At 47.3% G+C, this 10,799-nt stretch overlaps 1 protein-coding gene across 7 annotated transcripts in view; it reads right to left on the reverse strand.

Annotated features, from left to right (window-relative positions):
- INPP4A (inositol polyphosphate-4-phosphatase type I A) overlaps positions 1–10,793 on the reverse strand; it is a 203,496-nt gene extending 192,703 nt beyond the window's left edge. For 5 of the 7 annotated variants that reach the window (XM_025207241.1, XM_014521173.2, XM_025207237.1 and 2 more), the window contains exon 1: positions 10,645–10,793. The gene's annotated coding sequence lies outside the window, so the exon portion shown is untranslated. Of the gene's footprint in view, positions 1–10,562 lie in introns of all 7 variants that reach the window. The other 2 variants (XM_025207238.1, XM_025207234.1) reach the window with 1 other exon arrangement.
- Positions 10,794–10,799: the final 6 nt, after the last annotated feature.

Raw genomic sequence — 10,799 nt, forward strand, 5'->3', positions numbered from 1 at the left:
CGCCCAAGCCGAAGAGGACTCCACATCCATCTTGTGGGGACTCTGGGTACACGGCAGGGAAATAGAAACCCTGTGTGAGATCCAGAGGAGTTTGGTGACCTGATCCATCGCCCACCTCTTCCCGTCTTTGAGCGATAATTTTATAAGACGTATCTATGAAGTTTCTATTTCGGTGGCGCGCTTGTCCAGGGCATCCGGAGCTCTGTTTCCATGGAGCCTAGCAAACTCCACATGGTCGTTCGTATTGTTTTGTCTGTAACTGCAACTCAAGCAAGTTTTCCAGCCTGCACCGCAACCATCTTCAGTGTAAGTAAACAATCTTTAAATCTACCATTACGAGTCCGTGCCTAATTCTAGCGTGTTGCGTGTTCTCTCCGACCCCGCGTGCCCGGGCTGCTGGCCACAGCCTGCGCGGAGCACGAAAAAGGGCCCGGCTCGCATCCGGCCCACACAGTAAGAACCCCCTGCTCCCCCAGAGCCCCTTCCTCTCTGTGTCCTGCAGCACCTCCCCTCCCATTCCTCCCTTATGCGGCTATTCCCAGATGACCCATGACCCAGAGGCAGGGCAGGAATGGGGACAGGACTCAAAAGTCACTCCTGAATGCTCCATTTGAGCTGCACATGTAGTTCAGCTGGGGACAATGGCAGCAGCAGTGGGGAGGTTCTTCTTCCCTGCCCAGTCTCTGTCCATTCCCTGCCCCCCCTGCACAAAGTGTTCCCCAACAGCCCAGGAGCAACTGCAAGGAAGTAGAGACCCATCTGCCACTGTCCCAAGCCAAGGCCACCTCCCCACAGTCCTGGCTGGATCAGGACAGTAAGCAGGCATCCTGTCCCTGCTCCCAGATATGTGAATAGAGGGCGAGTCAGAGAATGGGAAGGAAGGGTAGGTCCCGCTGAGCATGAGGTGAAGAGAAGGGGTGCTGAGAGCAGACAACAGGAGAGTCATACCTGCTTCAGGAACTTTAAAAAAAAAAAAAAAGTCCCCAGTTGCTGCTGCTGCTACTCACAGAGCATGGTCACCCCATCCCAATGGGAGAGGAGGCTGGGAGCGGAGGGTGCAGCCACTCCTGTAGCACTGGCTACTCCTCCTGCAACCCCTTTTAAAAATCCTGAATCTGCTTATGGTTTCTACAGTACCGGAATGCAATGAAACCTCAACCAGAACTGGAATACTGCATTGTGAATAAATGAGACAACAGAATCAACGAACATTTTATCCCTAAAATTCATTAACGTGTATATTTCAGGAGTTTTCTCACTCTGAGTAAATGCTTCTTCATGTTGTTCAGAGACACTTAACTGCTTAGAGTGCCTGAAGAAAATGTTCTAGTACCTAATCAAGTGGACATATTCTGGCATGTTACAGTTTTAATGTTCCCATGACACATGCCAAATGGGGAATTGTCATAGTGTCTTGACTAATTTACACCATATTCAATTCTATTTCACCTAAAAAAAAATCTCCCCTATATTTCCTTCTGGAGCAGCTATTCACTTTCCATTCTCATTTGTTGTGGACTGCTGCTTTGTGTTATGTGGCAGTTGCTAATTGACAGTGCTGAATAAAGCAAAAAAGTAGTTAAGTGTTTTGCAATCCACCTCAAGAAAAAATAAGTATTATAGGCAGGGTTGGTAGTGCTCTCTATAGGTTATAGGCCCAACACTTGCCCTTATAAAATGCTGTTTTTAATTACTTATAACTTTGTTACTTTGACAGATTAGTCTGAAATTTTCCACTCAGCATGTCTAACTCAGGGTGCTTTTTTGGCACCTGAACATTCCAGCCAAAAAAGTTGAGCTGTTGTAAAGACTTAGGGGACAAGGCAAACAGGACAGATGTCATACCAGGATGAGGCAGGGGGAAAGAAAGTAGTTAAAGATTGGAACAAGATGTCTAGGACTCAGTCAGATGGCTGCAGAAACACTGAGATCTGACAAGGAGCTTGGAATGTGGGACGTGGGTAGAGATCAGCATTAGCTGGGCAGAGATGGGACACAGATCCAGAGAGAGGTCAAAGGGAGATACTGCAATTGGATAGAGGAGCCCAGAGAAGAGAAAGGGGAGGAGAGAGACAGACAGGACAAGGGGAAGGGAGAACTGAACTAACTGGGAGAGAAGACTGGAACAAAGTGAAAAGAGGACAGGGATCAAAGGTAGACTGGGATTTAGACACTAGGCCAGGTTAGAAGACTTGGACTGAGATGAGAAACTTGATGACCAGGGATCTGGGTTTTCTGTTTCCTGAGGAAAAACACTGACTTTCCCCTTTAAAGTAGAAAAACATGGGTTTCCCCTTTTGCAAACAGCTTCTGCAGGGTGGCAGAGTTCCAGCCTGCAATGAGCAGCTTGCAAAAAGGGCGCAAAACCCTAAGCCCTGTCTAGAGAGGGTGGGGGTAGAGCCTGAGAATCTGAGACCAGCCAGGGCTGGCTCAGACTCATTTTGCCTCCTGCAGCCTTTGGGATAAGTAGGACCTGGGGGGCTGGGGACAGCTGGGAGCCCCCTCCCCCTCCCCTCAGCTAGAGCTGGGGGGAGGGGGGGGGGCGGGGAGAGCAGGGGACTGCAGGTCCGGAACAAGGGGGCCAGCGATTTCCCGGTTGCTGTGCAGCCCGTGGGCCTTATTTCATGGGTTTTGGGACCCACTGATAGGCCCTGCAGGGAAGGAAGGGGGAAAGGGAAGCCTGGTGACAAGCAGGGCAAGTAGGATGAAGATGTGGGGGGAGAGGAAGAGGAGGATGAAAAATAGGAGGGGGATGCAGCAGGGGCCATACATGGGGCCAGGTGGGGTCTGCCCCAGCTGCCTTTTAACCCCTACCAAGCATGGACTGCTGCTGCCCACTCGCTACCCCCATGCAAATCCCTGCCACCATCATGCTCAGACCAACTCCTGTCTGCCCACTGCGCCCATGCAAGTCCTCTTCCCACTGAAGTCCCCACCCTGCTGCTCCTCGCTACTCACTGTCCAAATGGTTCCAGATGGCAGCGCAGCAAGTCCCTGTGGAGTGGGGCTTCTCCTTTCAGCTGTGGGTTCATCATGACTTTGGGGAACACCTGCATGCTGCCCAGGGCTGCCACCACCTGTCCCCACCGCAGATCCCTGAGCCACTTTGCCAGGACACACAACGCTAGCCCAGCCCGGCCCTTGCACTACTGGCCCTGAGCACTTTGATGTGCCCACCACTGCTATCTGGAACCATCTGGGAGGTGAGCGCCAAGGAGCAGTAGGATAGGGGTAGTGGGGTAGAAACCCAGCATGGGCTAAAAGGCCGCTGAGGCGGACAAATCACTGCCTTCAATTGATACATATATAGTGGCATTTCATTTTAATTGCCAAAAAATGTGGATTTTGGGGTCTTTAAATCAGAGAATGTTGGATTTATCTATTTTTTTAAATCAGAGAATATTAGATTTTTTTACCAAAGAAAACCAGGATCCCTGCTGATGACTGATTAGACAAGGAGAATGGAAGAGAGAACAGAGCTGTGAGTGAAGTGAGACAGGTTTGGACAAAAATGTGTAAGTTTTGAGGGAAACAGGAAAGTCTGCACCCCCGAGACACAACTTTTCACAGGGAAAATAAGATTCCTTAGTCACACAGCTCCTCCACAGTTTGTAAGCATCAGTGAACCCATGCTAACCATTCAAAATAGGCTTACTGATTTCAGTACAGCTAAAAGTGCTCAGCAAGTTCTGCATATCAGACCCCAGCATCTCATGCTGGGCAACCAGAAACTGAACAACATACAAACAGAGACTACCTGTGAAAAGTCTGGCAAGTGGCCTGTGGATTAGTAGCAATGAAAGACTATCATAATACCTACATACAAAGGGCCTGGACTAAAGTTCCACAGATGGCTCTTTTTAGGTAGCTGTTTTGTGCCTATGGCAGTTGCAAATCATCATTTAAGAATGAACAAATTACACGTTATTTTTTATTTTTAGTTTGGTTTTTTTTTATATCAATAATGGCTTGCTTATGGTTGTAGCACTAGCTTCTACTGGATAGATTCAGAACTAGTGAACACTGTCACATTCCCAAATAAGTGAAGTATCTAACGGAGATTCCAAAATAGGAGGGACCTATGCTTTACGGCAGAAACTAAGTTCTATCCCTGCTGTCACCATTCAGTCCCATGCACAGTTTTATTCAGCTGTTATCCAGAAGTATGCAATTAGAGAGCAAAACAAGTTTTCCAAAGTGTTGGGACCAATCAGCTTTCTGCAGACATGGCGCTGGCTCCTGTTCATGGTTTCCAGGTTTTAAAATCAGCTTTAAATACACATTCAAACACGATACCTTCTACTATTCATGAACTTTCTTGTATAAATTGCGGGTGTAACTGCTTATAAGTGACTGAATAGAAGTTAGGGTGATCTATGCAATTGTGACCGGGAAAAGAATATGTACAATACCATACTTTGAAAACATTTGGGAAACTTTGCAACTGCAACTCTGGGTCATTTTTTAATCTGAGTCCAGATTTAGAATATGTCACATACAAGATCGAGTGTAGTTGATGCACTAATCTGATACCCGAGCTGAAACGCGACTTAAATGGCAGCACGTGTAGTGGAGGATGCACCCCTGTTCAAATGGACAGAACTCCCTATGAGAGCCTTGTAATTAGCTTTCCAGTAGGAGGATCTTGGCTACATGTCTTACTTTATGGAAGTGGCGGACTCCTCCCTAGCTTGCTCCTGCGCTCGTTGGCTGAGGCCAAGCGAGACTTGGGGGCATCTGAACCCCAAGCCTGCGCGAGCTTGGGCCTGCATGTAGGATGCCTGCCAATAGATCTGGAAGCATCTGAAGTCCTAGGCTGAAAAGCCTGCGGTGGAGGATACTTGCCCATTGCAGTGCCACATATGGTGTTTGAACAGTTGAGCTTTGGCTCAATCAAAAGGATCTGGAACTGATCTGGCTAATGTGAGCTGGAAAACGAAAACAATTCCAAAATATTTTTAAAAAATTTCCAGAAGTTTACACACAAGCTATTACTCTCTTAATATGTCTCAGTGTTTATTTAAACAATGACAATATGTTGAGAACTGCTGACAGATCTAAAAACCCACTAGTATTCATCAAGCGTCAACCTGTGGCAAAAACACGGCATTTGGATGATAGTGTGAATACAGGAGTGTGTATACAGAGTAACTTGCATTGAAATTCACTGAAGCTATGTTACATGGTCTTGCATACATGATTAGAAAGCTTTTGGATGGAACATCTCCAGTAGCCTTTAACATACAAATTAAATTAAGCAAACCACTGTGTTGCTTTCTTCCTATAAGCACCATACACCATGACAGCAAGAACAAAGGGGACAGGGGGGCGAGGGCAGCACAAGGGGGTGGGGAACAGTGTTGGACCTGCGGCAGCAGTGCGGGGGAGCGGGGGAATGGGCCTGGGCCTGCCACAGCGTGGGGGAAGAGCAGGCCCCGACACCACCATGACAGTGGGGACAGAGGGAAAGGAGCAGGGGGGAAGAGGCCAGCAGGCCCTCTCCCGCCCCACTCCCAGGAGGCGGTGGTGATAGAGCAGACAGAGCAGAGGATGAGGCCAGCGGTGCTGGCCTCGCCCCCTGCCCCTACTCCCTGGATCCAGTGGCAGCACAAGGCACTGGGTGGCGGAGCTCTATTCATGCCCCTGCTTCCCCATCAATCATGGGGAGGGGAGGCAGGCACACGCAGGCTGGGTGGACTGGGAAGACGTTGGCCTTGCAACAGTGGCAGGGAGGGGGGTGGGCCTGGCCCTGAAACAGCAGCGGGAAGGGTTGGGGGGAGGGCACACTGGGCAACTGGCTAGTCAAATATAAAAATCCAGGGTCACTTCCAAATCTTTGCTCTTTAGCCTTGAACTACAGTTCACGCTGAATGGCCCCTCTGCAGATGAACCAAGACCCTGGCCACCTGCTTGAGGCTTCTGAGATTTTAGATTAGGATTCATCTCTATTTCAAACACTAAAAAGTCCGTCAATTATGAACATTTGATTATTTGTTTCAATCCATTTAATTTATATTGTGCTATCACTCATACTGCTATTAAAATACATTTACATTTATTCTCTTGAGTAGTTGATTTTGGTGGGACCAAACCATCCTTAGTCTTCAGAGTATTTTTGGAAGGTCAACAACTCGTAGCAAAATAGTTCATACTTTTAGGCTACAATGTGTGAGCCTAGGAAGACCAGCTCTGAAGTGATCCTCCTCTGTGTTTATCCCTTCCAGGCATGTTATTGCTGGTGAATGTAGTCGCAATCAGCTGTTGCAGAGGTCAGCCAGATTGGTCCTGCTGTTGCGCTCTAAAACCCTTTTGGACACTTTCCACTCCATCACAAATTAACACCTTCAAAAGCTCCCTTGTGAAAGACAGACCAGCAAACACTGGACAGAGCTTTTCTCCTCTGTAGTTTCTCTTCTCTTTTCTGTATGCCCTTTTACTCCTGCACCCCTTGTCCTTCTTCCCCCTCTACCTCTTCATACTCCTGTCCATATGGCACGGCTTCTCCCTTCCACTTTGATGGATCTGGTCTATACCAATATATCTGCCTGCAACGAGCCAAACTGAGCTGCAGTTAGAGGCAGGATCAGCCCTTGAACGGAAGACATTGCTGACAGAAGAGACTACGTACCCAAGCAGGCCATGGTGACAATTGCAGGAACACTGAGATACACATTTTTAATAATGAGTGATGTCTATAGATCAGTATGCAATACCACCAAAACATTACTGTCCGTTTTTACATTAATATCATACTTTCTTTTCATACAATCTTAATGAGACTTCATGCTCTGAAAATAGTACTTGGGGAGGCAGATGTACCCACCCAGCCATCCAAAGAAACCTCAACTACCCTAATACACTTCCACACATGGGGGAGAAAAAGTATTTACATGTTTAAATAAGAGTTTTTCCCTCTAGGGTTCAGCTCTCCAGCTTGTTTAAAGATTGGGGTAGGAAGTACTATCACTGTTCTCTTGAATTTCAAATAATTTATTGTTTTAAGCAAAATAAGAATACATTACTCAAACCTCTGTATCCCATCTTACTAATTTATTACACGTTTAATAAACTGGTGCTAAAATATCCAAACTGGCCAAAATGTATTGACAAGCATGGGGGTAAGAAGAGAAGAGAATCCTTTTCCTGACAAGATTTCATGAAGAAAACTCTTACACATTTTCTTTTACTCTCTACCTTCAGACATTTTTAAAATGCTAAGTAATATCTCTCAATACTTAGCTACTTCCCTTCTGTAAGAGAGGTAAGTATCTGCTGTGATGGGAACAAACGGAAATGGGAGTACAGCATGCTCCGCTGCCTTGTTTTAGCTGGTGCCATGCAATTAACTCTCACTTTCAAACAGGATGAGGGAAGCATATAAATGATAGCTAGGCAGGAGTTGGAAGAGCAGGTTGGCCAGCGGCTCCTGCAAGGTTCCTCAATCCTTGTATAGTGAAAAAACCACAGAAACCAGCTGTCAGTAACACCCCTCTGCAAGTGATGAACTTCCTCTTGGAGGCTCCTTTTACTTACAATGCTCATCTCTTCCGTCTTTCCTATCCCATTTGGCCCACTGCACCCTCTCCATCAGATTTGTTCTTCACCCCTTTTCATTTCTGCCTCACATGATTTGGTGGCCAGAAAGAGAACAATTTCTAACTGGATGAGGCAGCACAAGTACAAGAACATTACAAAGGGGAAAGAAAAGCAGCTATGGCTGCAGAAAGTACAGAGCAAGCCCAAGAACATAATTCTGCATGGGGCCTGAGGCAAATGGGAAACGCTATGTTTTTGTCTGGGGTGAATAGTAAATCCAGATATTTGGCCCAAGATTGTTTAAATGTGTTTGCCTGATCACTGTGGATCCAGAAAAGCCATTTTAGAAAGCCATCATATGGTTTCCAGAGCTTTTAGTTACAGGATGACCATATTTCCTCAAAACAGAACACTCTGCTTGCCCCCTCCCCGCTCTCCAGCATACTCAACCGTTCTGCAGCTGAACTCTGGCAACCAGCTGAGCACATCCGAGAACAGTAGCAGATGGTAGGACATCAAACCAGTCCCATTTTAAAGACCCAACACAGGTATCCCACTAAACATGGGGAAAAAAGCATTTATTTGACCAAACCAACAGGACAGCTAGGACAGGTATTTAAAATGGGACTGCCCTGGCAAAAGCAGGACACATGACTACTATATTTAGTTGGTGAGATGATAGTTCCACATTAAACCCAGGGAAAAGGAGGTACAGCTCACCAAGGGCAGAATACAGGACAATACAAGAAGGGGAGAGAGGCAGGTTTGTTAGAATGACAACTCAGGGTTCAGACAATGAACAGCATGTAAAATGGAAGTGTAGATCAAAGGTGTGTACTGTGTCCTAACGAATCGCTGATGTCACATCAAAGAATCTTGCTTTCTGTCTTTAGCCTGTGTTATGCCTCTAAGTAATATCAAATCAAAGGATGAGGAATGGCATCTTCCAGTATCTGGTATTTGACAACGTAAACTGAAGGGCTCTGCCTTCTTCTTTTTAATCCTTTTGCTTTTTAATTTGAAAAAAGGTCCCCAGATACCCCCTGCCACAGAATCTGATGCAAGAGGCAGGTCTCCTTACCAAAACCAATCCCTTAAACAGCATTACCATAATCATAATAATGCACTTGATTGTTAGTGTAATTAATATCATCATCGTGCAAAGTACTAGGGTTTATTTATAAAAATGCTAAAATTCAAATGGATGCAAAGGTCCGCTGTGCTTTCACACCACTCTGTTCCTCCAAAAGTCAGCACTGGAGGTCAGCAAGCAATGGGAGGACAGTTATCTGGGTTTAGGGTTATATTCTTCCTGAGGTCATGTTGCTTGCTGAATTTAATCTTCAGAGGCAAAACAGCTCAAAGAATGAGATTTAAGAACAAAAGGCTTTGAGAGAAGCACAGGCGTAACATGGTTTTTACAAGGGGAAACAGACACCCTTGTTTCCAGGACAACCACGCACTGTCAACCTCACCTCACCTGACACAACCGAGCGTTTGAGTGCACGCGCACGTACTAAGTTTTCTGTATGAGTTAAGGCTAGAAAACCACAACCTTATTAGCTTGCTCTTCACCGTAGATAAGAATGAATATACATTACAGGCTTCTGCTAGCAGCTGTATCAGTTAAAGGTATGAAGAGCTGTAGCTTAAGTGGTATCCTGTGACAGGTGTGCCTGCACAAGCCCCTAGTCTTAATGCACTTGCACTGGCAGAACTGTGCTGTGGTTCTCTTTGGAAGAACGGAGGGGAATCAATATTAACACGTCTTGATGCAAAGCACAACTTGGCTGCTATTTTTGCTCATGCACTCAGAGCGCTTTGCTGGTCTAGCATGCTATTCCTCCTAGCCTGGTAACATGCTGCCAGAGTAGGGTGTAGCCATACTGTGGTATCACAGCACCCATTTACAAAGTCAAAACACATGCAAAAAGCAAACACGTCACCTTCTTTCCTCTATAGTTTGCCAACACAGGGAGAACATCTAAAATAGTTATTCCAGAAGAGGTGTCTCTGAAGGCTCTTACACCCAAATCCTCCCCCACCCCAACACCCCTACCATAGGGGCCAATTTAGCATAATTTCATTTCAAAGCAGAGGTTAAGGGCTCCACTCTCTTTTCTTAGCCTACTCCTCCGCCCGCCAGGAACTGGTTGGCAATCTAAGGGGCCTACGGGCAGAATAAGACCCACCATGTGACTGTATTCAGCCTGTGAAGCCAGAATGTCAGCACTCAGTTTCTTGAGGCTAGAAAACCACAATCTCTTAGCTTGCTTTCCACCACCGATATCAGTGAAGTTGAGGTGACCAGCTTCTATGGGCAGCTGTATCAGATAAAGGTGCAAAGAGCTGCAGCCTGAGCAGCGCCCTGCGACCTAGCTGTGCCAGCAGAAGCCCCTCCACTCGGTGCATTTACACTGATGCACTTATACTGGCAGACCTGTGCTGTAGTGCTCTTTGGAAGAAGGGATGGGGATTAATATAGCAGCACAACTTTGCTGCTATTTATGTGCATGCCCTGAGAGTGCCTTGCCAATCTGGTACACTATTCCTCCTAGCCAGGTAGGGGTATGTAGCCCTACTGTGGTATCACCCATTCATGAGAAGTCAAAACACATGCAGAAGCAAACATGCCCTCCTCTTTACAGACCCCTAGAAAACAAAGGTCAGGAGGGCTCTCAACTTGTTTTGTACCAGGACAAAACACCAACAGTCAGTCCCAACCCAGTGCCCCTCACTACCAACCTGCTGCCCCCAACCCCACAATGTGTGGGGCAGGGGGTGGGTGTGTGGGGGGCAGGGGGCCCCTGGCAGGCTGGACTCTGCCTGCCTCCAAGGAGAAAGCTGCAGTTTCCCCATGTTTCTCGCCTTTGAAGGAGAATCCATTTTTAATGTTTGCTTGCAACCCTTTCACATATTCCTGCGACCCGCTTTTAGGTTGCCACGCACAGGTTGAGAAACGCTGCACTAGGCAAAGCAGGACCGCCCCCAACCGTCTCATCCCGGTCCAGCCGGGTCTTACAAACCTTCAGGGATAGAGGGCCCCGCCTCTCCCGGGGGCCGGTCCCAGTGCTTCACCGCCCTCCTCCTGAGAAAGTGCTTCCTAACCTCCAGCTTGAATCCCCTGGCTGCGGCTTGAGCCCGGTGCTCCTCGTCCTCTCGCCTGCCCCAACCGACCGACCCCGCTCCGGGACCCGCCTTCAGGCTGCTGTCAAATCCCCGCTAAGGCTTCCCCTCCGCGGGCTCAGCCAGCCCCGCCCCCG

The sequence above is a fragment of the Alligator sinensis genome, unplaced genomic scaffold (genome assembly GCF_000455745.1).
Source record: "Alligator sinensis unplaced genomic scaffold, ASM45574v1 scaffold144_4, whole genome shotgun sequence".
Taxonomy (NCBI): Eukaryota; Metazoa; Chordata; order Crocodylia; family Alligatoridae; genus Alligator; species Alligator sinensis.